Genomic DNA, 24334 nt, shown 5'->3' on the forward strand with positions numbered 1-24334 from the left:
GTAATTTTAGGGGGTCACAGGTGTGTTTGTCCCCACCAACGTTCATGGCACACCATTTTGTCCCCATTCATTTGGCTGCGGTACTTTTTATTCAGATGTCATATTCCCCCAACATTTCCTGAAAAGTTACTCCACTGATTAAAATGACCACTTGTGACCCATGAGCATCAAATGCTTTCCAAGGACATTACTCTCTGCAATGTATGCACCCAAAGAAACAGGTGAACCTTGAACTATTACAATAAAGGTCACAAAAAGTTGCTTTGCCAATTTCATGGGAAGTACTGTAAAGAAATGGCTTGGATAATAAGAAATTCATACGGGCAAAACAAGGGAATAGTTTCTTACCTGTAACTCCATTTCTCCAGCATTGGTATCTTTCATGGATTCACATGCTTAGAATATTCCCTGTCGTCAGGCTGGGAATCCCCGGTACATTATATAGACCCTTTCCCGTAGGAAAACTTTTTCGACGCTTATGCGTCCTATCCACCTCGTTTTGTATCATGCGTGCCCGCGTCGTCAGGACGCCATGATATACATACAGGACCCGCCCCCGCGCTCCCTCAGATTTCGGCCCCCAAAGTAGTGGGGGAACCAGTTTGCATGGCCAGGGGAGGTAGGCGGGCGCATGTGAATCCATGAAAGATACCAATGCTGGAGAAATGGAGTTACAGGTAAGAAACTATTCCCTTCTCCAGCATTGGATCTTTCATGGATTCACATGCTTAGAATAGATTACATAGCAGTACCATCCCGAAAAGAGGAGGCGTGCATGCAAACTCACATACTTTCCTCACAATGCCAGTTCCCTATGGTCGTGTACCCATCAGCAATTGTTAACATAGAAAACAAACAATATTCAATCATAATTGCAACAAGATCTAACCCCTCAACCGGGGCTTACCTTATTGGAATAGGTGGAGCACCGCCTGTCCCATCCGAGTATCTTCGGCATGTTGTTGTGACAGGCAGTAATGGCGGGTAAAAGTGTGTGTAGCCGCCCAGGTAGCCGCCATGCAGATGTCCCCCAGAGGGACTCCAGACCACAGCGCCGTCGACGATGCCGCCGCTCTAGTATAGTGGGCGTCGCAGAAGAGGCTTCCTAGCCTTGGAATGGCAGTACGGAATGGTAGACGATACCCATCTTGACAGTCCTTGCTTTGAAATGGCTTTGCCTTTAGCACCCAGACCATAGGCCACAAACAATTGCCTCGTTTTCCTGAAAGGTTGCGTGCGATGAAGATAAAACTTGAGAGCCCTCTTCACGTCTAATGTGTGTAACGTGCGCTCCGCTCCCGAGCATGGCTCTGGAAAAAACGTAGGTAAGACAATAGAGGAATGTTTATGGAACACTGAAGGAGCTTTCGGTATGAACTGTTGGTTAGTGGCAAGGACCACCTTGTTCTTAAAAAATCTTAAGTATGGTGGGTCTACCATTAGAGCTTGGATTTCCGAAATACGTCGGGCTGAAGTGATGGCCACCAGGAAGGCCAATTTCCAGGACAAAAACTTTAGAGACGACGATGACATTGGTTCAAAAGGAGGTTTCATAAGAGACGCTAACACCAGATTGAGGCTCCACACCGGAGGAAATCTCTTCTCGGGAGGGAAACTCCTGAACAACCCTTTAAGGAAGTGCTTAATCAGGCGGTCGCTGAATAATGGTGCGGAATGTCGTTGACGTGTAAACCTGGAGATGGCGGCCAGGTGTACTTTTATCGACGACACCCATAAGCCCTTTTGAGCTAAGAACAGCAAGTATGGAAGGAGCTGTTCCGGCGTAATCGACTGCGGAACCAAACCTGGTTGATCCCCACACCACTGACAGAAACTCCTCCATTTGTACGAGTATGAAGTGTTTGTGGAAGGTGCTCTTGCCGCTTGCAGAATACGACGACACTCCTCCGGAATTGTTAGCTGGCCAAATTCGGCAAAGTCAGGAGCCAGGCCGTCAACTTGAGGCTGTCCGGGTCGTGATGCCAGACGATACCCTCCTGTCGAGACAGAAGGTTGGGGATCTTCCTGAACCTCATTGGCTCCGCCGCCGCTAAGTGCAGCAGGTCTGAGAACCACACCTGTCTGGCCCAATACGGGGCCACCAGAATCACCCGACATGGGTACTTGAGGATCCATTGCAACGTCCTCCGGATAAGAGGAAATGGAGGGAATGCGTACAGGAATTTGTTCGTCCACGGGAAGGAGAACGCATCCCCCAGTGAGCCCTGCTGAGGCCATCTGCTTGCATACTGCGGGCATTTCCTGTTGTCCTTCGTCGCGAACAGATCGATGGAAGGATGTCCCCACTTCTTGAATACATGTTGTAGTTGCTGGTCGTTCAGCACCCATTCGTGAACTTCGTTCATTTCCCTGCTGAGGGCATCTGCCTCCACATTTCTCACACCTGGCAGGTGGAACGCCAAGATTAGCATGTTGTGTTGCAGGGCCCAATGCCAGATTTTCTGTGCCTCCGTCGACAGGGACCTGGAACGTGTTCCTCCTTGTTTCCTTAAGTAAAACATTGTAGTCGTGTTGTCCGTCATGACACGCACCACAGAGTCTCTCAGTTGAGGAAGAAAAGATTTTAGAGCCCACCGCACTGCTCTCAGTTCTAGCAGGTTGATATGCAGGGAGGACTCTTGTAACGACCACCGGCCTTATACCTGTAACGTATCCAGATGAGCTCCCCATCCGCTCAGCGATGCATCCGTCACCACCGTCTTCTGGAACTCCGGTTCCACCAGAGGCATTCCTTTCGTTAGATGAGTAGAAACTCTCCACCAACGGAGTGCTTGTACCAGTTGTTCGTCGATGACCAGTCTGTCGGACCAGCGACCTTAGCTCTGCGCCCAATGGTCCGCTACAAATTCCTGGCAAGGCCTCATAAACAGACGGCAGTTGTTTATCAACGGAATGCAGGATGACATGGTCCCTAGCAGGGACATGTATTTGCACACCGACACCCTGGTACCGCATCTCCATTCCGACGCCTTGCTTTGTAGCTTCTGTATTCTTTCGCTGGATGGTCTTACAAGGCTTGTGTGCGTACGAAACTCCGCTCCTAGAAAGACCAAGGTCCTCGAAGGCTTTACGGAGGACTTGCTGAAGTTTATCGCGAAGCCCAGTTCCTGTAAGAGGGACATCGTGGCCCCCAGACTGTTTCGTGTTTGTTCCATGGACGAGCCTCTGACCAGCCAGTCGTCTAGATAGGGATAGACATGGTGACCGTCCTTCCTTAAATGGGCCGCTATGGGGGCCAAGCACTTGGTGAACGTCCTGGGGGAGGACTTGAGATCGAACGGGAGGACCTTGAACTGAAAATGCTTTCGCCCGACGACGAACCTTAAATATCTCCTGTGTCGTGGACGTATTGGGATATGAAAATATGCGTCCTGAAGGTCTAGCGACGACAGATAATCCATGGGTTGCACTGACCTGATAACCTCCTGGAGCTTTAGCATTTTGAATTTTGAGCTCTTTAGCCATTTGTTGAGTACCCTCAGGTCGGGAATGGGCCTCCATTTTCCATTTGGCTTCTTGACGACGAAGAACCGGGAATAAACCCCTTGTCCTTCCTGTGCCACAGGAACCCGTTCTACCGCTCCTTTTTGTAGCATAAGCGCCACCTCTTGTCTTAGAACTCGAAGGTGGGGCTGGGCCGAAAACGCTGGCGGAAGACTTGGAGGCTTGTTTTTGAATTGCAGCGCATGACCCATGCGAACCGTGTCCAGAACCCATCGATCTGTGGTGATGCATTTCCATTGGTCGATATGATGAGAGACCCGACCCCCCAGGACGTTCCGAAGGCCGTCATTGGTTGCTGGTTTGCTTGTCCTTCGTCGACGAGGGACCCGAGCCTCGTCGTCTGGAGGCTTGATAATCTCTGCCTCTACGTGCCGACTGGGATGCCCGTCTGTAACCTTGTGAGTAGTATGAGGGCCTGTTAAATCCACGGTCCCTAGAGGCTCCAAAGCGGGAGTTTCCGGAGGCACCCCGGAAGGGGCGAAAAGAGCGAAAACTTCTACCTGTCTGGAGGGCGCCAAGAGACCTAGCGGTATCCGTGTCTTCCTTCATCCCCTTCAAGGCTTCATCTACCTTGTCTCCAAACAGATGTTCTCCTTCACATGGCATGTCTAGAACTTTGTACTGGACTTTAGGTCTAAAAGTAGTACATTTGAGCCACGCTTGTCGACGAAGTACTACGCCATGATTGATTTGTTTGAACCCAGACTCTGCTAGGTCCACCGCAATATTAATTGCATGGTTCGAGGCCTCCTCGCCATCCCGTACTAGTAACATGGCTGCTTTGCGATGTTCTTCCGGCAGATGTTCTAGGCTATTTTATGCCACATCTCCCTATCGTAACGTGATACAATCGCCAAGGAGTTGGCTGCTCTTACCGTCGTGGTGCCCACTGAGAGCACCTTTTTCCCGAAGGCGTCCTGTCTCCTTGCCTCGCTTTCTGGTGGGGTTGAACATTTTTGCTGTACTCTGGCCTTCCTAGCCGCTGCCGCCGATACCACAGAGTCTGACAGTGGCTGTGATGTTAGACATTTTGGAGTGGACTCCAGAGCTTTAAACTTTTTCTCAATACGCCCCTTAATAGCCGGTTCCGAGAACGAATGACGCATCGTCTTGAGGCCTTCTTGCCATACGTGGTCCAGGATTGGGATGGCAAATACCGATTTCCTCCTTTGACCCATGTGTTCAAAAAGAAAGCAATCTTTCTTTTGCTCCTCAGGAATTAAGCCGAACTCGGAACACGCTTTTCCCATCATTGCATGGAAGGCTCCCACATCATCCGGAGGAGATGGTTGTGCCTGGCTCCTCGTAGACTCTACCGCTACATCCGAATTCCATGTTGGGTCTCTCGACGGTGACAGGGAGATGTCTGACCCTGAGTCACCTCGTATAGAATCGGACTCTGATAGCTCACCCTCCTCCTGCGCTCAAGGACGATCCTTCACCACCTGGGAGGCCGACGGGCTTTTGGTCGTCGAGCGAGCTGCTTGAGCGTGTTCGTCGACGGAAGGTGCAGAAAATATCGACGATGAAGTGCCAGGCTGAGGGATCTGCGTATCCAGACGCTGCAGGAGCTTCTGAAGTGTATTAAGCACATCCAGAGACAAAACCGTCTGGGGGGTCAGCAACGTCGAGGATAGAGGGACCACACCCCCACTCGCACTCGTCGTCGACGTATTGGAAGGCCGTAGGCCCAAGTCCGACGGCTGCATAACCATGCCACATTCTCCTTCCACCGACGACCCCGGCAAGGCCGTGTCTTGCAGCAGGACCTCAGGGGGGGCCGGGTCACAAACCTCTGGCTGCCAGGCCATAGATTGAGTCCCCGTCGACGAAGGAATCCCCACCGCTGCTGCCTGAATAGTAATAGGCATCGTCAGCGACACCGGGGTCGACGAGCAAGTAGCCGGCACCGAGCCTTTAGACTTCGTAGCCGATTTCGTTGCCGACTTCCCTGCTGAAGCGTCTCGACTCACGGAAGACCTAGGACGGTCTCCTGAGGAGGATTTTGATGCCGCTTGCCTCTCCGTCTTAGAGGATGAGGAGGAGGAGGACTTTTTGTGTGATGAGGAAGACCCAGCATGCTTCCCCGTATGCTTGTCCGCAGGGCATTTTTCGACAGGCCGCACCTTCTTCGAGGGAGGTTCCGACTTGCTCCTGGAGGCCGTGGAGCCAACTTCTGATGCCGGATAGGCACCCGCTCCGTCGTTAAGCCAGTCGACCAACCTTCTTTTCCGGTCTTTAAGGGTTTTTTGGGAGAAACCCTGGCATATCTCGCATGTATCCGCCGTGTGGTGCGGGTGGAGACAGTAGATACAATCCATGTGGGCATCACCTTCATAGACTTTTTTGAGTCCACATGTCACACAACGACGAAATAAAGCTTTTCCGGACATATTTTCTTCAGAATGTAACGTCGCCGAAGCGAAAATACAACCTAATTTCAATTAGCAGTAACCACGAGGATCCCACTACTTTGAAATACGGTTGAAATCTGAGGGAGCGCGGGGGCGGGTCCTGTATTTATATCATGTCGTCCTGACGGCGCAGGCACGCATGATACAAAACGAGGTGGATAGGATGCATAAGCGTCGAAAAAGTTTTCCTACGGGAAAGGGTCTATATAATGTACCGGGGATTCCCAGCCTGACGACGGGGAATATTCTAAGCATGTGAATCCATGAAAGATCCAATGCTGGAGAAACACTATAACAAGAAGCAACAGAGGCATTAATAGCAATAATAAAGACGTGACAACGCTTACTACAGCGAATTTCAGAATACTAGATAAGGTGTACCTACCTTTCAGCTTGCATCTGGATGTATTCTAACTATCCATTGTCAATGTTTCATTCATCCCCTGTACCCTGCTCACTAACCATCCCCCTTGACATGAACAAGGAAGGATGATAGCTCAGGGGCAACACGTTTGTCTTGGAAGCAAGCCAACGCAGCGAAAGCCAACGCAGAACAACACAGGGTTGAATCCCGATCCCGGCCTTAGAAACCTCTTGTTGGCATTAAGCGCGTTATAAAAGAACAATTATAATTCACATCTGCACTATAAGAGATATGAGAAAAAGCCATCTACAAAGGTAAACTCGTCTGAGTTTTTTATTTTTTAAGTAGTTTCTCTGCAGGAAAGTGTGCTCTGTTAAACAGACCCACTTTCTATATGTGTTCTTTGGTTAAAAAGTGGTGTTGGTGAATACACATGAGCTGACTTCAGGCTCTGTGAGTGTGTTGCAAAGGTAGTTTCTTGCATATAGTGAACACATACTTTTACCATTCCATTGTTCGAAGCCAGCAGCTGATATATGAAGAGCAAATATTACAGATTCAAATGGTACATACAGCTTCAAATGTGTACTTGTCAAATTGTGTAGCAGCTTCTTATTTTCCCATTTGGCAATAGGGAGATATGATACAGATATCTTACTGGGAGGGAAAAGCATTCCATGGTTTGTTCATGTAAAAAGAATCTTGTTTGATCTGGATGAGGAGGCGGCGGTTTGGAATGATGCTGTGAGTTCAGATAGGACAGTTTTAATTAAGCTAAAAAAGAAATCCCTAGAAATCAATAGGAGGAAAATGATTCAGATGATCAGGGTGAAGAAGTTAGGCCCCGGTATCTGAGAATCAAATCCAATTTTGGATTTTAGGAATACTTTGATGGCATTAAACCCCTGTACTCTCTCTGTATTTCAGCTCTAGATTAGGTATTTTACAGGTCGCAAGTTTTACAAAGTCCTGGATAGGGAATGGGTCTAATCCATGTCTCCTATGTGGTTTGGGTGAGGAGACAATGGCCCATTTCTTATTACTGTGTGATGCATTGAAATACATCAAAATGCGGCTCTTGATACCGCTACTTAGGCGGACAGGAACTAACGCTCTGGAGTTTTGTAGAAATACGAGTCAGACTGCGCCATGGTTGCCAGTGTAGACAAATTCATCCGGATGGCTTGGCTGCATAGACGAAAATGTTGTGCCCCTGTTCATGACTGAATTGTTTTGGTAAGGGCGTCAGGGCTGCAAGTATGCTCTCCGTGTGTTAATATCTGGGCTTTGGTTTGCAGGATTCTGGGAAGTATAAAGTGTTTTTAATTGTTCAACAAAATTGTTCTGACAATATATTGTAATGACCATTGACTGGAAGGATTATTGCTCTTTTTATTTTAGTATCTAATGTAATGTATTTTTAAAATATTATAGAAAGTCATAGGTTTTATTATGATAAGGACATTACTCTCTGCAATGTATGCACCCGAAGAAATAGGTGAACTTTGTACTATTACAAAAAAAGGACACAAAAAGGCACTTGGCCATTTTCACAGGAAGTATTGGCAATAAATGGAAGGGTAAGAAATTCATAAGGGCAAATCAAATAATATAACATGAAGAAACAGAGGCATTAATAGTAATAATAATGGCCAGCCAACACATACCGCAGCAAATTAGGAATACCAGAAAAGGTATATCCACCTTGCATCTGGATGCACTCTAACTATCCATTGTCAAGATTTCAATCATCCCCTGTACTCTGCTCACTAACCATCCCCTGACCAGAACATTCACATCTGCACTATAGGAAATATGAGAAAAAGTGAAAGTAGTTTCTCTGCAGAAAGACTCACTTTCTACGCGTGACCTTTGGTTAAACAGTGGTGTTGGTCAGTGAGTGTGTTGCAAAGGCAGTTTCTTGCATATAGTGAAAACGTGGTTTTACCATTCCATTGCTCAAAGATACACCAGCAGGTCAAATATGAAGAGCACATATTACAGATTCAAATGTTACATACTGCTTCAAATGTGTACTTATCAAACTGTGTAGCAGATTCTTATATTATTTTCCCATTTGGCACTAGGAGTATATTATACAGATGTCTTCTGATACCTCTGACCCTACCACAACTGAAAGTAAGGTTTAGGGAAAGGATGCCATTTATCAGGAAAGTCTGCTAAGGCCTTACTTTGCCTGGCAGCAATGGGGTTTATGTCCATGCATAAGGCCCCTTGTTAAAACGCATTGGTGTTCCAGTCTTCAGTGGTAGTATCTGGCACCCTGCAAATCCGATGCTAGACACATTTTAATATAAAGCAATATTCTGAAAAAAAAGGATGTTATAATGTGAGTAAAAATAAAATAACCAAACTTGCCTTGTTCTCATTGTTTCTCAAATTGAAAGAAGCATTTGGCTGGAAAGGCTTTCCACCTTCAGAACTGATACCATATCCCACATACCCAACCCAGGAAAATTCTATGTTGAGCTAAAATAAACATTTTACACCTTACCAGAATGTGAGGGGGAAGCCCTCTAAAGTTTGGGAGCCTGTTTAAGCAGGGGCTGAACAGGGACAAGGCTAATTACAGCTATACCCTATGAACCTAGGGATGCAGGACATAGGTGGATCTAAGCCTGCATTGGAGCTTTGTCTCAGGAAAGATCCTTTCAACCATTTTAGATTGTACCTTATGCATAACACTGGGAGCAGTGCACTCTGGAAATTTCTGCAAAAGAGGGCAGAAACACTTTTAAGAAACGGCCCCTAATGTATCTTAGCAGGGCGTTTGGAAATCAACAGTCCCTTACTGTGATTCAGCAATAAATGGAGTGTGATCATCTGATTCAAGGAGAGACATCATTAGAGAGAGGGGGGGAGAGAGCCAGAGCGAAAAGGAGAGTGAGAGATAGAGAGACAGACAGAGAGCAAGATGGAGAGAAAGACCTTATCTTAATACAAGCACCATTAGCTGGAGGAATTTGTAGTTTGCCTACACTTAAGAGTAACACAGTGGGCCACCTAGGTACTCAGAGTGAGGAGTATGGGAAGGCATACTTGAAAGTGGCTCACCATACTTTAACCTGTGGGGAAAGTGCAGAAGAAGACCTTCAGATCTGTGCATTTCTCTTGAGTAGACCCACAGCACCCATGAAGTTCATTCAATCCAGGAGAGGATTACATTTCAGTTTTGGGCCACTGTTGAGCTGCTATTGAACCAGCAACTCCTTATGTAGCTACTCATTGCTTGAGAAATCAAGCTGAACTTGAATAATCAACAGGACCAATCAAGATGATTTAAGCCAACTACATCAGAGGTAAGGCCACTGGGATGATCTTATCAAGTCATGTAGACAACACCACGAGTCCAGATCAAATGTTCAGGATTCCCATATTAATCCACTGATCAAAATCACTGAACCAGCTCTAAATGTCAAACCTCTATTTGAACCCTTGGGCAGCGCCTAAAAGACAGGCTTTCCCGCTGTCAAGCCATATAACAAAGTCCTCATCATATTTTCATCTGTATTCTGTGCATTAAAGCCATTGTCTTTCCACTTTTGCAATGGCTTGGCAGGCGAAGAAGGATGGTCTGGAGGGTTGCACAGAACAATGCCAGAGTGTAAGAGAAATTATTTTTTTTGTAACAACTTTATTTAAGGTTATTGGCAAACTGCACAGGGCAATTCTGTAAGCACATACATTAAAATGTATGCAGTAACATGATACAGATACTAAGACAGGCAGGGTATACATTAGGAGAACAACTGAATAAATCGACATAGATTTGTAAAATAATAGGAAGAGTGGAGCGAAGGGCTGAATGCAATTAGGTGTGTACAAGAGAACGAAACTAGCTTGCCAAATCATACCTCGTCATACCCTGGGCCATCTGAAGATGCCTAATAGATACGCAATGGAGTCCAAATATCTTTGGGCCTACACAACAGAGAGACTTCCTCCCTGTCAGAGGTATATATAAGGTCTCGTAACCACTCTGCACATATCGGTCCACTTTTTGATTTCCAATACCGGAGCACCCATTTCGCGGCTACAATACATGCTACGTTAAAGAGTTGTCTGACCATCACCAACACTTTGCCTATATCCCACAAGAGTTACTTGACTGGGGCTAGTCTAGGGGGAATGTCTAACATCTCATGAAGAGTTGCGGCCAACCTTTCCCAAAAATGGTGTATAACAGGCCAATTCCAGAACATGTGCGCCGTGTCAGCTGGGGCACGGCTGCATTTCATGCACTCATCAGAGGCGCCATGTGTGAATTTAGCAAGCCTTGCCGGTGTATAATGTAGCTGGTTTAGCAATTTAAATTGGATCAACCTGCATCGGGCACACAATGACACCTCTTTAGTAAGAGCAGAACATTTCTGCCATTGGACATCTGAAAATTGGACCACCAGGTCATGTTCCTATCTCAACCGTATAGTAATTCTAGTTGGTTGAGCCTCCAGCACTAATTTATACAGCCTAGACACCACTCCACTAGGTTCTCCAACCGTAACAATGGACGGGTGAGATTTCAGCTTGTGTGGGAACATTGGCCACAACCGTCTTGGAGCATCCCTTATTCTATAATATTGCAGGGTGATCATTGGACCGCTACCAAGTTTAGCCATGTAGTCATCGAGAAACACAAAGCACCCATTTGGAAAGAGGTCACCCAGTGACAGATCAGTGTTAGTTCCCCAGAATTTTTGAAAGTCAAGATCAAAAGTGGGAGCCAAGCCCGGAAAATTCTGCAGCAGGAATTTACAGTGATACGGCACCATGAGACCCAGTCTCTGAAACAACCTAGCCCAGGAATTAACAGTGGTGCGTACCGGATCAAATGTACAAGAGTCTATGTGCCTACCACTGACCATGACTGCTTTAAAGTTAGAGGGAGAAGTAATGTATCTTTCATGCACCACATGCGCAATATCCAGCCCCGGAGAGTACCAGTACAATGCATATTGTGCCTGCGACACCAAGTAGTACAGTTCCATATCAGGGTCCACCAGTCCCCCCGCACCCTGAACGTATGGCTCGGTAAGCTTTTTCAAGGTCATACAGGCAACCCCTGACCCCCAAAGAAACCCCACCATCATGAACTGAATTGAAGAGAAAAAGAAAGATATAGGAGCTTGGGGAAAATGATCATCTTCAATAAAGATAACCTGCCATATAGCAAGATTGGCAGCTAAATTTGGCATAGTTATCCGCATACAGAGTACGCTTCTGCCGAGACCTTGATACCCAGGTACTTTAAGCAGGAGTTCCCCCAGCGGAACCCCAGCAAGTCAGGCATCGGTAGTGTAGCATCCATAAGGAGGAACAACTCTGACTTGAAGTTATTGACAGTGTAGCCTGAGTACTTGGAGAACGCATGCACTTTGTCCATCACAGTGTGAAGGTTCACCTCCGGATCACAAATATACAATAAGGTATCATCCACATACAGAGATATGACCTGCGGTAGCCCCGATATGCGCATCCCCCTAGTTCTTATTAGTGCTCTGAGAGGCTCTATGGTCAATGAAAACAGTAAGGGGATAGGGGGCACCCCTGATGTGCCCCTCAGTATAACCCCATACTAGTTGACAATGTAAACTTGTTCCTCACTCTGGCCGTGGGACAGGAGACGAGTAGTTGCACGCAACTGAGAAAGTAAGCCCCGAATTGATAACGCTGCAGGATCCTCATTAGATATTTCCATGACACAGATGCTGCAACCGCCCTAGCCTGTGGGTTTATGTGAGGAATAATGATGAATAGCCTGCGAAGATTTAGCACTGTGGATCTAGCCGGGATGAATCCCATCTGGTCCGGGTGAACCAGATCAGCCATATAGGGGAGGAGTTTGGAAGCAAAGATTTTAGCAAAAACGTTTGCATCGACATTTATCAATGACATTGACCGTTATGAAGCAAACTCACTCGACGGCTTACCCGGTTTCGGAAGAACTGTTATTATCGCTTCACGCATAGACAGCGAGAGGAAGCCTGCAAACAAAGACACCTCCCACACTTGCAGTAATTGTCGAGCAACTATTGCCCTGTATTCTTTGTACAATTCATCTCCCAGCCCATCAGACCCTGTGGCCTTAACAGATGCCAGGGCAGCAACAGCTGTAGTAATCTCTTCAGGGGTGATAGGTCCCTTGAGCACCAGTGCTTCCTCCGGCAATTACGGGAGGTCGATGGTCTCCAAGTATTGTGTGAGTTCTTTCTCAGAGCAGACATCCCTGTTAGAATAGAGTGATGGGTAGTAAGTTCGGAATTCTGAGTTAATATCGGCCTCTGCCGTCAGGGTAACCCCTGATGTCGCAGTGATGCTAGTAATTACACGGGAGGGCGAATCAAGTCTCACCACCCTAGCAAGGGCCCAACCTGGTCTATCAGACTCGCCATACCTACGCACAAGCACTGGTTTGGTAAAATAAAAAACCTCCGACAGCTAGTTCTTGACCTTTCAACAGAGTGCCCTTGATGAGACCCAGCAACATTGTATCATTAGCCATACTGCATTCATTTTCAAGCAGACTAATCTGCTGCTCAAGCTAACAAAGTTCTGACCTGAGTGACTTAAGGGACCAGGCAGCACTGGATAACAGTTGACCCCTCATGAACACTTTAAAGGTTTCCCATACCGTGGAGTGACATGCCACCGAGTCTACATTATTGCTAAAAAAAACTCCTCAATTTTGGCATAAAGTACTTCCGCGAGATTGGGATCCTGCAGCAATGCAGCTGACATACGACAGAGGGGACAGGGCTTACGTGAGTGTGTGAAGACCAGAGGGAGAACAATGGGTGAGTGATCAGATGTACGTTGAAGGAGAGAGCACCTGCGTACCCTCCACATTCACTCTGTGGAAAGAAGCCAATAATTGATCGGGACAAAGAATCATGGACCGTAGAGTAATATGTATATTCCCTCAACCCGGAATGTAATCTCCACCAGACATCAGACAAATGCAAATGTGACATAATCTGCAAGAGAGTTTGTGCCGCCAATGTCAGAGGCCGGGGAACACTTGCGTACACATGGCGGCATCAAGAAACGTATTCATATCCCCTCCCCAGACCACAGGTATATTGATATGGCCAACAATATTATCAGCAAGAGCCCACTAGAAGTCAGGGTCATCATCATTAGGTTCATAGGAGTTAACCAGCAATATTTCATCGCCATCTAATGTGCCCCTCAACACAACATATCGTCCCGGTTAATATTAATTATAAACCTTCCATCAACTCTTTTGTTTTGCTTGTTTGATCAACTGTGCCTTGGCTACACGAAGTCAGACAAGAAAATGGTAAGGACCCAGACGTCCCATCTTGGTACAGATGTGTAAGAAACATCCTTCTTCCAGAATCAGACAGACAACTATTGCTCACTCAACGCTCCTGCAAATTAGTCCAATCATGTGCCCGGACTCACCTGCCTTTTGAGGTTTCACCAGCCGCATGCAAGGACAGTCATCTCAGGTATTTCTTAGTTAGGGCCAAAGGTCGTCCCTCTCCTAGTTAGGTATCAAATATATTTTTCCTCTCCACTGCCGCAGCAGGAGTCCTGGTGCCCCATCGTCCCAGTATAAGTATGGAGCGGTGGGTCCATTACTTTCAGGGTTGAGATAAGTAAAGGGAGGAGGATTGTACACTGTGCATGGAGGATTACTGACTTGTTTGTTGTCTGTGCTACAGCCTACAGACCCTGGCTCAATCAGACACCAATCTGCACTTCTCTCCTCGCTTCCAGTGACTGGCATCAAGACCACAGAGGGATTTTGTAGACAACCCTGAACCTATATCAGGGCTACTGATAGAAGCCTTTCTGGCAGGTTTGTTCATTCACGCAACAGGAATGTATGACAACTGGACCCACACTATCAGGGCCTGGAACCACAGGTACTAACAGTATAAAATGTGTCCATAATGTCCCGATTAAAACATTTTATACAGTTCCTTATTCTCCCTTTTGATTAAGTCATATATCCTACCATGTGGTACCATTATTTCTGATTGCATTTCAATTGGTAGTGGGAGGTCCTATTTGGAGCAGGTATCCTAGCCTTCATTTCTAAGAATATAACTAAACACTGCTTTTACTGGGATGGCCCAACGTCTGCACTAGCCATTTACTTAAGTACCAAACATACTAGGTTTTGTGCCTGCACCATATGTCCTTTGCCCAACAATGTTCTGGGGTCTGAAACTTGTGGCTCTCCAGATGTGTTGGACTATGATTCCTGTGACTTCACACAATTGACTACGCTGGCTACGGTCGATTGGAGATATAGTCCAAATATCTGGATCCCCAAAGGCTGCAGAATCCTTTTCTAGAATAACTAGGAAATCTGGATAACACCTAATATTAAAGTGTATCTCTTCATTGTGCCCTATGTGTACAACCATCAGGATCCTGGATATCTCAAAGCAAACATCTACTGAAATCAAGTGTGAACCATCCACAGCCCCAACAGGCTTGGGTTTAGTCTTGATGTTCAGCACAATTCCATGTTTCTCTTCAAAAATGGAACAAGACTGCCTCGATCGATGTCCCCTCTTCACGAGCAAGCATTCCCATTTCTTGCCAGATAGGGACACTTCCTTACATAATGCCTTAGCTGCCTGCAATACAAACATAGATGTTGCTTCCTCCTTGTGGTGAGTTAGCTGATCTCCCCATCTTAACATGTGTGGGAGCAAAGCATATGAACAGAGTTGTTACCAGAGGGTGAGTCGAGAGGGTCTCATGGTGGCCTTGCCCCCCTCTTAGAGAACGGATGCTCAGACAGTTACCGGAGTCCTGGTCTCTATGTACCGCACCCGCCACTCCAACAGATTACATTGATCAACAGACCCCTGTCTGGGGAGAGGAAGAGTGCTGACTTTGCACGTAGGAATCAGATTCGAGTACAGACACTGAGTTCCTATGAGCCCCTGGGAGTTCTAAGGGATAACTATTGGGTTCAAAGCATTCTGACACAGTTTCATTTAGAAGCCCATCTTTAGTTCAAAAGTATCCCCTATTACCTGCTAGGTATTCACCTGACACTCTCTGCTTTTAGAGATATAAACCACCGCCTGCAAATATGCTTTGCAGGCAGCATTTTATAATGGATTCCAATGGAATCTGCCTGCTCATTAGCAGGTGCCAATGTGAGACATATTCCATTGGAATCCAGTCGTTTTTTACACCTGCATGAAAATATCATGCAGGCGTAAAATGAAGTGCTCACTCAAGACGGTGGAGGAAAGCATGGCAGAGCTGTTGTCTCAGCTGTGTTCCCCACCTACCCCTTGTGTCAGCACAATAATGGTTTGGGTTGTAAAAGGAAAACGCTTTCCTTTTACGCGCCAACCCATTTTAAAATTACCACCATAGACTTTTTCCGTTTGGGTTAGAAAGTGGTTAATATTGCGTATCTGCATTAGGTCTCCTGAGTCCGTAGTGGGTGTATGTGTAGAGTTAAAACATGCTTGGCCTCTGTTCCCCATAGCCTTTTCCAAACGTGGACGACACACAATTATCTTTCAGACTACCCACAGCCACCTTCTCCTCCTCGCTCATATCTGACTGCCTGTCCGCTATTCAGTCTTAGTGTGCTGCAAACTACCTCTGCCTCAACGCTACTAAGACTGAGATTGTTTGCATTGGGACCCCTGCTCGCGCTTTCCCACTTTCGCTCTGGCCGGTCTCCCTTGCCCTGCACCCGCACCCATCTGCAAAGCAAGAAACCTTGGGGTCATCTTCGACCCCACTCTCTCCTTCTCATCTCACATTTCAGACATCGCTAAAAAGTCTATCCGCTTCACCTCCTCAGAGGTACTCTACCTTTTCTCACTTCCTCCAGCGGCTCACTTTCTCCAAAGCCCTGGTTCTCTCCAGGCTGGACTATTGCAACAGCCTCTTCCTCACCCTCCCTTCTTCTGCCCTGCGCCCTCTGCAACTCATCCAGAACAGAACCGCGAGACTTAATCTTGTCCTCAAGCCCAGGGACCGCATCTCTCCAGCGCGAGCTCCCCATGGCTGCAAGGATCCAATTCAAGACACTTTTTATTTTTTTATTTTATTTTACTTGATTTAACTGTTAAAAAGATTCACTTTACTTCCATGTAACATATCACAGATCCTTGCTGTATCCTTGAAGATAATATTGTAGCACTTAGTCTCTTACAGAGTACTTAATTCAATTCCCTTACAGAGTAGTTAGTTCTATTCCCTTTAGCAATTGTATCACTGCCACCACATCTCCATTTCGCGCGCCCTGGATTAGTCTGGACCACCATATTTCTTCATCCAATATTCTTGCGTTTTTTAGCAGTGGTCAATGTGAGTGTTTTGTTGGTTCTTCAATCCCTCACATGACAGAATTAAATGTCTCAAATCCTCCAGCTGGTTATGTGCTGCACAAAATCTACATGTCTTGGATTCCGACTGGCCTCTTATTAATCTGATTTCATTCGTAGGAAGTAGATTTAATTTGCTCTCATGAAGATCGTTCGTGAAGTTCTGTCTGGGAATTTACACCAATATGTTCTGATTTCAAGACACTTTGCATTGTTCACAAGGTTTTCTGGGGCCTGGGACCTACCTACCTTCAACGCTGCCTACCTAAATACTGTCCCTCACGAGCCCTCCGCTCATCTACCTCCAACCTTCTGCGAGTGAGCCGGTTCTCCAAGCAGAGATTTGGAGAGAGATCCTTATCCTCAGAAGGTGCCTCCCTGTGGAATCGCCTCCCTGCCGCCCTCTGTCTTGACCCGGATCGCCATAAATTACGGAAACTCCTCAAGACTTTCCTCTTCTCCTCTTCCTTCTCTCTCCCTCTACCCTGCTAACACAGTTCTCTGTTCTTCCATCTCTCCCTCCTCTTCCTTACAGCATGTTGACTGGCCGCCGGGTGGACCTCAGACTCTCACTGGTCCCCGGCACCCCTGCCAGTCCTCTCTCGCACTTGCCTCAGGGCCTTACACCCCAACCACACTCAATGCACTTGAGAAATTAACACAAGAGAGTGGCTCTCTCTGCACTTACCCCAGTCTCAACTGACCAGGTGCACTTGATCCTCACCCTCCCTGTGATCCTCTGTGCACTTGCTCGATCCGTACGCACCACGCCTGAAGATCATCTGTCTGTTCTACTGTTAAATGTATTTTTTACGCACTTACTCTGCCTGTGCATATTATTATCGTCTTAGAATTTCAAGTGCTCTGAGCGACTGTTTTTACCCATGTTCCTACCCTCCTTGAGCGCTTTGAAACACTTGCCTGAGTATAGGCGCTATATAAATGAACAATACCATACCATACCAATCTTATCTCCACCTGCCTTGTTCGCTGAGCTTGATTCATGTATAATGTTTATATTGATAAAGTTGGAATATGGACGATACACTATCAAGGCGAGAACATCTTTTTAACTCCTCAATTAGTCCTTAACAGAAGGTGGCCGCATCAGCTGTGACTCAATAAATAATTGCTGGAAGAGAGCACTATAATATACTAGGTCCTCATTATCTTGTATTCAACATGGCACTGTGAGCTATATGTTTTATTTCTTTCTGTTCAAAATATGTATTTAATTGAAACAGGACGTCCTTATAATGTGTCAAGATGGTGGTCATTATTTATTATCAGTGGCGAGGCCCAAGCCATGACTTCTTTTGATAAATTGGATAGAATACATACTACTTTTTGCGTCTGAAACGGTTGGGATCGACAGTGAAAATGTAATTCACACTGTTCCAAAAAATCTCGAAAGATGTTGGGATCCCCTGAGAATTGTAGTCCTGTGTTGAATGTAGTACCTAGTGCTAGATCAGTCGTATGTGTAGGAATGGATGGCCCTGCTTGATGCAAAAAATGAATTCTATCCATTAACAATGTTCTTTCTGGTCTTGCCATTTTGCAACTGGGGGTAAAAGTCCTGTATGGCACCCACTATTCCTCCTAGGGGGACTGCATGGAAAACCATCTTTCAGCAACTACAGGCCTGACAATAATGTGTCATGGTTCAATAATATTGTCAACAAGAGTGCTTTGAAGAATGGGTCCTGATGACAAAAACACTCCGTTCCCTAATGGACAGTGACAGCAGAGAATGCTATCTATTGTAGGGTGGGCACCTGGAAAACAAGCATTGGCAATGCCAACAGTTTTGGCTTTTATGTTGGCATTTATGTTGGCATGGGAAAGGCATTTTCCAGGCACTGGCATACTGCTATTAACTGGTAATCGATGGCAGCAGCTACAACATGATGTTAGTACCTAGGGATATAATTGCAGTGCCTGGCAAATGCCTAATACTTAAACACAAGCACAAACTGTTGGCTTTCCCAGCGCTTGTATTTAACAGGACTTCAGATCATGTGGCGGAAAGCAGACCTGGTTAAGACATTTATTATTACACCAGCAGTTAGTTTATAGCTCCAATTAAGTAATTCACCCTCAGAAGACTGCTTTGAAAAAACACTGGCAGCCACTTCATGCACAATGTTTGATGGTAAGGCTTGATAAAGCTAGCTCAAAGAGCTACCTGGATCATGTGTTTTGGGCGGGGATGACGTAGGGATTACCATGCCCATGGGCAGGCAATGGGTAGGTAAATAACCAAACAACAGCTACAATCTTTGTGTCCCTCTTCATATGCCATTTCTACCTACCTAGCTGTACAATAATGCAACAGTTTTGGCAAAACGCTACTCCGCTGGGAGGGAGTCTGATTCTAGTGTTGATTTAGTTATCGCAATTAACAATGAAAACGAACTCCCTCCTAAGAAAGCAGCATCGCAAGACCAAATGTAAGTTGGTGTCTCATTATGGTGCCGGAAACGGTATTACTGGCATTATTTTGCAGGTGTTACCATCTGATGGCCGTTGACGCCCGTAATACCGCCCAGCTGGTATTACCATTTCCAGCAGGGGGTGTGTGCGTGGGCCAGATGACTCGTAATACGGCGTTAATTCTGCCAGTATCGCTAATGGCGCCGGACCAGTATCAGGACCTTTTTACAAGCGAACTCACGATGGGCCCCAATATCTGACTTAACCTCTTGGGGTTTTGAGGGCTCCAACACAGCCAGGGGTGGGTGAGCATGATGTGAGAACGTAAAAAAACTCACTGAGGCATGGACTTTACCCACATCATGCAATGTCACACTCACTGAATTTTCAAAAGTAGAACTCACAGCGCTGTATGTATTGAAAGTGTCCACTGTACTTTCATCTGTCCTTTCCTGTATTCGTCTGCAGTGAGCACAAACAGGTGTGCTACTGGATGTGCAGTAGCAGATGTTGTGACTGGGCTGAAACAACATGGTGCAGCATGCAAGTTGAGGAAACAGTTAATACGTGGCAGGAGAGGGCATGCTGAGTGTGCGTCACGCAAGGACAGTCAGCTGAGGGTGGCAGGCAGTTCGGGAAGAGCATGCGGCAGAATAGTGGGATTCCCCTCATTACAGAGGCACAACAGCCCCTCTGAATGAGCACAAGGATGTGGAATTGTGGCAGCTGTAGGCATGCAGGTTGAAGTAGGAAGATTCAACATATGGTGCTATATTGTGTTAGGGCCATTTTTCTGACAGTGGTATGTATGTATATATGCATTTGGGTGACAGCAAATTAGATTTCCTCCCTGCAACCACCGCGTCTATCGAATCCGGAGTGGGTTCCAAGCTAAGGCATTTTGGCGTGGAGTGTGTGGTTTTGAATTTCTTTGCAAGCCTCCCATTTGAGGCCAGCTCGGTGAAAGAGTTTTTCATGGTTCGTAGGCCATCCTGCCACACATGATCAAGGATGGGAATGGAGACTATTGCTCTCTTAGGTTTGTTCATGTGATCAAACAGGAAGCACTTCTTCTCCTCCGTCCAGGTAAGGCGGAACTCCTGACATGCCTTAGTAATGATCGCATGAAAGGCCCCTAATTTGTCCGGTGGAGATTGCTTTGGGGGCTTCTCTGTGGGGGAATCGGCCATATCCCAGTCATCGCCCTTAAATGATGACGTTGAGGACGCCGTGTCCCGTGGATCACATCAGTATCTGTGTACAGTAACACTCCTTCCTCCTGATCCTCTGTTATGTGCGAGGGTGCAGTGGGAGGCCTTCCAGTGATGTAGCTGGGTGTGCTGGTGACCTGTGAGGTCTTGGTGAGGGTACCACCTGATGACTGTCGCAGAGAAGATCTTGACCTCTGTGCTGGCAATGCCGCTCTAAGCAGTACTAAGCACAATCTATGCCTCAGTGGCTGAGCTTCCTGCAGCGGTCTTGCCTCCTGCTGTGGTGCAGGAGGTGGAAAGAGCAGTAACCTCATATTGAGCTCAGACACTGAACTTTATAGAGAAGATACTACCTGCAAGGAAAAGAGCATTTGTGGGTGTATTTGGAGCTGCGTTGGAGCAGTCGAGGAGTTGAAGGTGGTCTCTGTGGAATCTGAGGCTGTGCTGTTGGTTGTTTGCTGTTGTCTCATCTTGTAAGTAGGTTCCCTTCAAGAACCACAGACTCCTCAGAATCCAAGAAAGTTGGTGAACATCCTTGTTGTGCCTCACAATCAGAGTTGATATGGTATTGTAATATCTAATGCAGCATCATTTCCGAGTATGTTATTGGCGATACGGCCTGTGAAGAAGGTTGTATTAACACTTCTATGATTGTAGGTGGGCCCATCAGTGAACCTAGGTCTGTGCCAGCTTTCCTTAGCGTAGACGATACCATGTCCTTCTCAATCACTGCCACTATGGAGGAAGAGGGTGTAGCAGACTTTAGCAGTGGTTTTACTTTAGCTTCCATAGACAGGACTTTTTAAGCCATTAACGATTTCAATGGCCGAGGTTCTGACGACCTGTGTTCAGATACCTCAATCGACAAACAGTGTTTTGATTCTGTTGTCGACGAGCAGTGGGCTTCCTTCGTTGATGAGCAACTCGCTGACGATGGTGCCGTCTGTATTTTGATTACCTTTGTTGACTCAATGATGCTGATGACATTGACAACGACTTTGTCAACAATGCCTTGTCGACGGCGAAGGCGATCCGGTTCTGCAGCCTTTTTTCTGGAATTTGCAGATGAACCTGCCATCGTCGAGGGAATGAGGGTGGTCGTAGATGACCATTGATGGCGAGATGCTCGTTGATGGCGTGTTTGGAGCTGCAGCAGAGCCCTTAGGATCCCATGGTGGGTTTTCTGCGCCTTGTAGTTTTTGCATGGCCATTCCTCAGACCATGCCCTTTTCTGAGAAGGGATTACCGTCACAGAAAGTTTGGGCAGTGCCACACTTTGAGAAGATTCTGCCTCTAAAGCTGTGTATTTTCCCTCGTTTAGCCAGCACACAAACCTGTGCCTGTCTCAAAGCGTTTTTGCGCTGAAACCTTGGCAGATATCACATTCCTCAACGGTATGGTTAGGGTATGCTTAGGATATAGGCAGTAGATGCAATCCTCGTGTTTATCTCCTTCAAATACATTCTTAAATCCACAAGTTGAACAAGCCATAAAAAGAGACTTCCCAGATCTGCTCTCCATTTTAAGTCTACTTTGAAAAATAAAACACTTATCTGATTTAAATTATTGATAGAAAGAAAACCTTTCTCCTGGGAGAAAGGTGTGAGGATTCCTCTCAGCACAATGTGTGGTTAGAATCTGAGCATTGCTTGCAGAAGAGGGACTTAACCAGTGAACATCCCATTGGCTCAGACCAAAAGCACCCATAATGAGCAGGATGGACTTTAAAACACCTATGTTTATCTTTAGTAAAAGTAGGACGTTTGTAACAGGGGATTCCCAGCTTGTCCACAGGGAATATTCAAAGCATGTGAATCTATGAAATATCCAATGCTGCAGAACAGCAGCATTTTACCCTGTGCCATAAAAATGATTATATGAAACAAATGATTGATGAAGAGAATAATCAATGCAAAGATTGAGTGACATTTTAATAAAAACCTAACACAATTGAAGAAAATAAAAAGAAAACAAATACATTTAACAGTGATATATTGGATGGTGTGGATGAAAATCATATACATTACTTAAATCATTCAGCATTGTTTATACCTCCCTTTACCTCTATAAACCAGTTGTTGCTGTCTATTTACAATGTACATTGTAAGTCTGAAAAAAAGATCAAAAGCAAGGTAGCCAAGTTGTTTTAATAACAGAAACGACTACCCCATCTCATTCCTCAATTTCAGACTCAACTCAGCAGTGACAAAATCACATCCCAATAAAAAATCCTTATTAACATCAAAAAGGCAGCAGAACATGCGCATGGGTCAGCCACAGAGACACTTACCCATACATGCTATCCACAACTGTCAAGTGATGCACCACAAACCGCAACACTGTTCAATGAGTTTTAAGACAACCAAGACAGAGCTGGAAGTGTTCTCAATGAGGTCAGCTACCTGTGTCCTCAGCCCTGGAAGATGCTTAAGGAAACTCTCTCCCTATAAGCCACTGGTGAGGGCTGCACAAAGGTCTCTTGGATTTAATAAACATTGTGCCATCCATAGGAGACTTAAAGAAGGACCTGTCGTTATAGTGCAGACACAGCGTAGCAGTAAAAAGCATCGTGCTTGCAACCTGCTTCTCTCGCAACAGCAATTTTACCTTAGTGAAAGATTTACGAGCTGTTTGGGCAACTGTGGAAAACAGAGTAGATGAAATTCGTTTCCAAACCATGGTAAAGCGATGCAATGGCCATCTCTCTTCACCATAGCATACATTAGCTCAAGATCACAAACCCTGTAGTCAGGAATCTGTGTAACAATTGGTTGAGGGGGCTTCCTAGGGTGCAGTAAATGAGAAAGAGATTCTCTCTTTCAACAGCTATTTTTGAGAGCAGACGATTGTGAAGCACATCTTTGAGAAGGTTGTCTAAGAAGGTTGCCAATCTGCCCTTCACAACATTCTCAGAGACTTTGAACATCTGGTCATTGTTCCGTCTTGACTTGGAATCAAGATCATTACAAAACCAATACTCCTATTCTAACAATTAATTTCTCTGTTTTGTCCTGCTCAAAAATGAGCACTGCACCTTAATTTACGGCCTATCAGCGGTGTCCCTTCAAAACGTTCATGCTGCCGTGCTTCCAATTACAACTGGTCATAGTACCTGACAACCTTTATGATGACAATATTAACAGTATGCATCAATGTATTATGACTATATTCTGTGGACAGATTTGATGGAATTATCACATAATTAGTATTTTCAATAAAGACCAGGTACCAGCAATGTCGAGCAGATACTTGCAGAAGAGATAGCATACAATATTCTTTCATAAGACTGACAATGCATTTATTTAAGGATACTAAGTGAATTTGAATTTGAAAAATGTATATAGCACACACAACAAACTTAATCGAGTCCTGGCGCAGATGGTACCATAGGATAGAAAGAGAGGATCAGCCTAATGCATACTGATGCCACTGAAATTCATCAAGAAACCATAACGGAACCATATCGACTTGAAAAGGTAGGTCTTTAAACCAACTCTAAAGATCGATAGAGAGTTTGCCTTTCTTAAGTTCAATGGAAGGCTGTTCTAGAGTCTTGGTCCAGCAACTGAGAAGCTACGATCTCCACTTGAGACACAGGTGGTCGTAGGGATAATGAGAAGGCATTGGCCGTCAGAACTAAGGCCCCGGGTCGGCAGATATTGCTTCAATTTATTTGTCAAATTGGTGCCAACCCATTCATACATTTGTAGATTACCCTATTTTACATTGTATACAGTCTTCCGCCTCTAGCCAATGTAGCGACCGACGCAGACCAGAAATAGGGGTGTTCTTGGCTACACCAAAGACCAGCCTTACTCCTGCGTTTTGAGCTTTTGAAGGCAGTGAATCTGTTTGACCGTGTCTCTAGCCAAAAGTCCATTACAGTAGTCTAAATTAGAATTCACTAGAGCTCCCACAAACACAGCACGGTCAGTAACAGGGATATAAGTTAGTGCTTGGAGTAAAAGGCGAATGTTATAGAAAACCGATTGTACTTTGGCTGAGATCTGACCATTGCAGCCCAGA

The 24334-nt window shown here is 45.8% G+C and overlaps 1 protein-coding gene across 1 annotated transcript in view; it reads right to left on the minus strand.

Moving 5' to 3' along the window:
- The window catches only part of LOC138452837 (amino acid transporter heavy chain SLC3A2-like), a 540336-nt gene that overhangs the window by 68255 nt on the left and 447747 nt on the right, over nt 1-24334 (minus strand). The gene's annotated exons all lie outside the window — the stretch shown is intronic.

The sequence above is a fragment of the Ambystoma mexicanum genome, chromosome 4p, assembly GCF_040938575.1.
Source record: "Ambystoma mexicanum isolate Mex_15411 chromosome 4p, UKY_AmexF1_1, whole genome shotgun sequence".
Lineage (NCBI taxonomy): Eukaryota > Metazoa > Chordata > Amphibia > Caudata > Ambystomatidae > Ambystoma > Ambystoma mexicanum.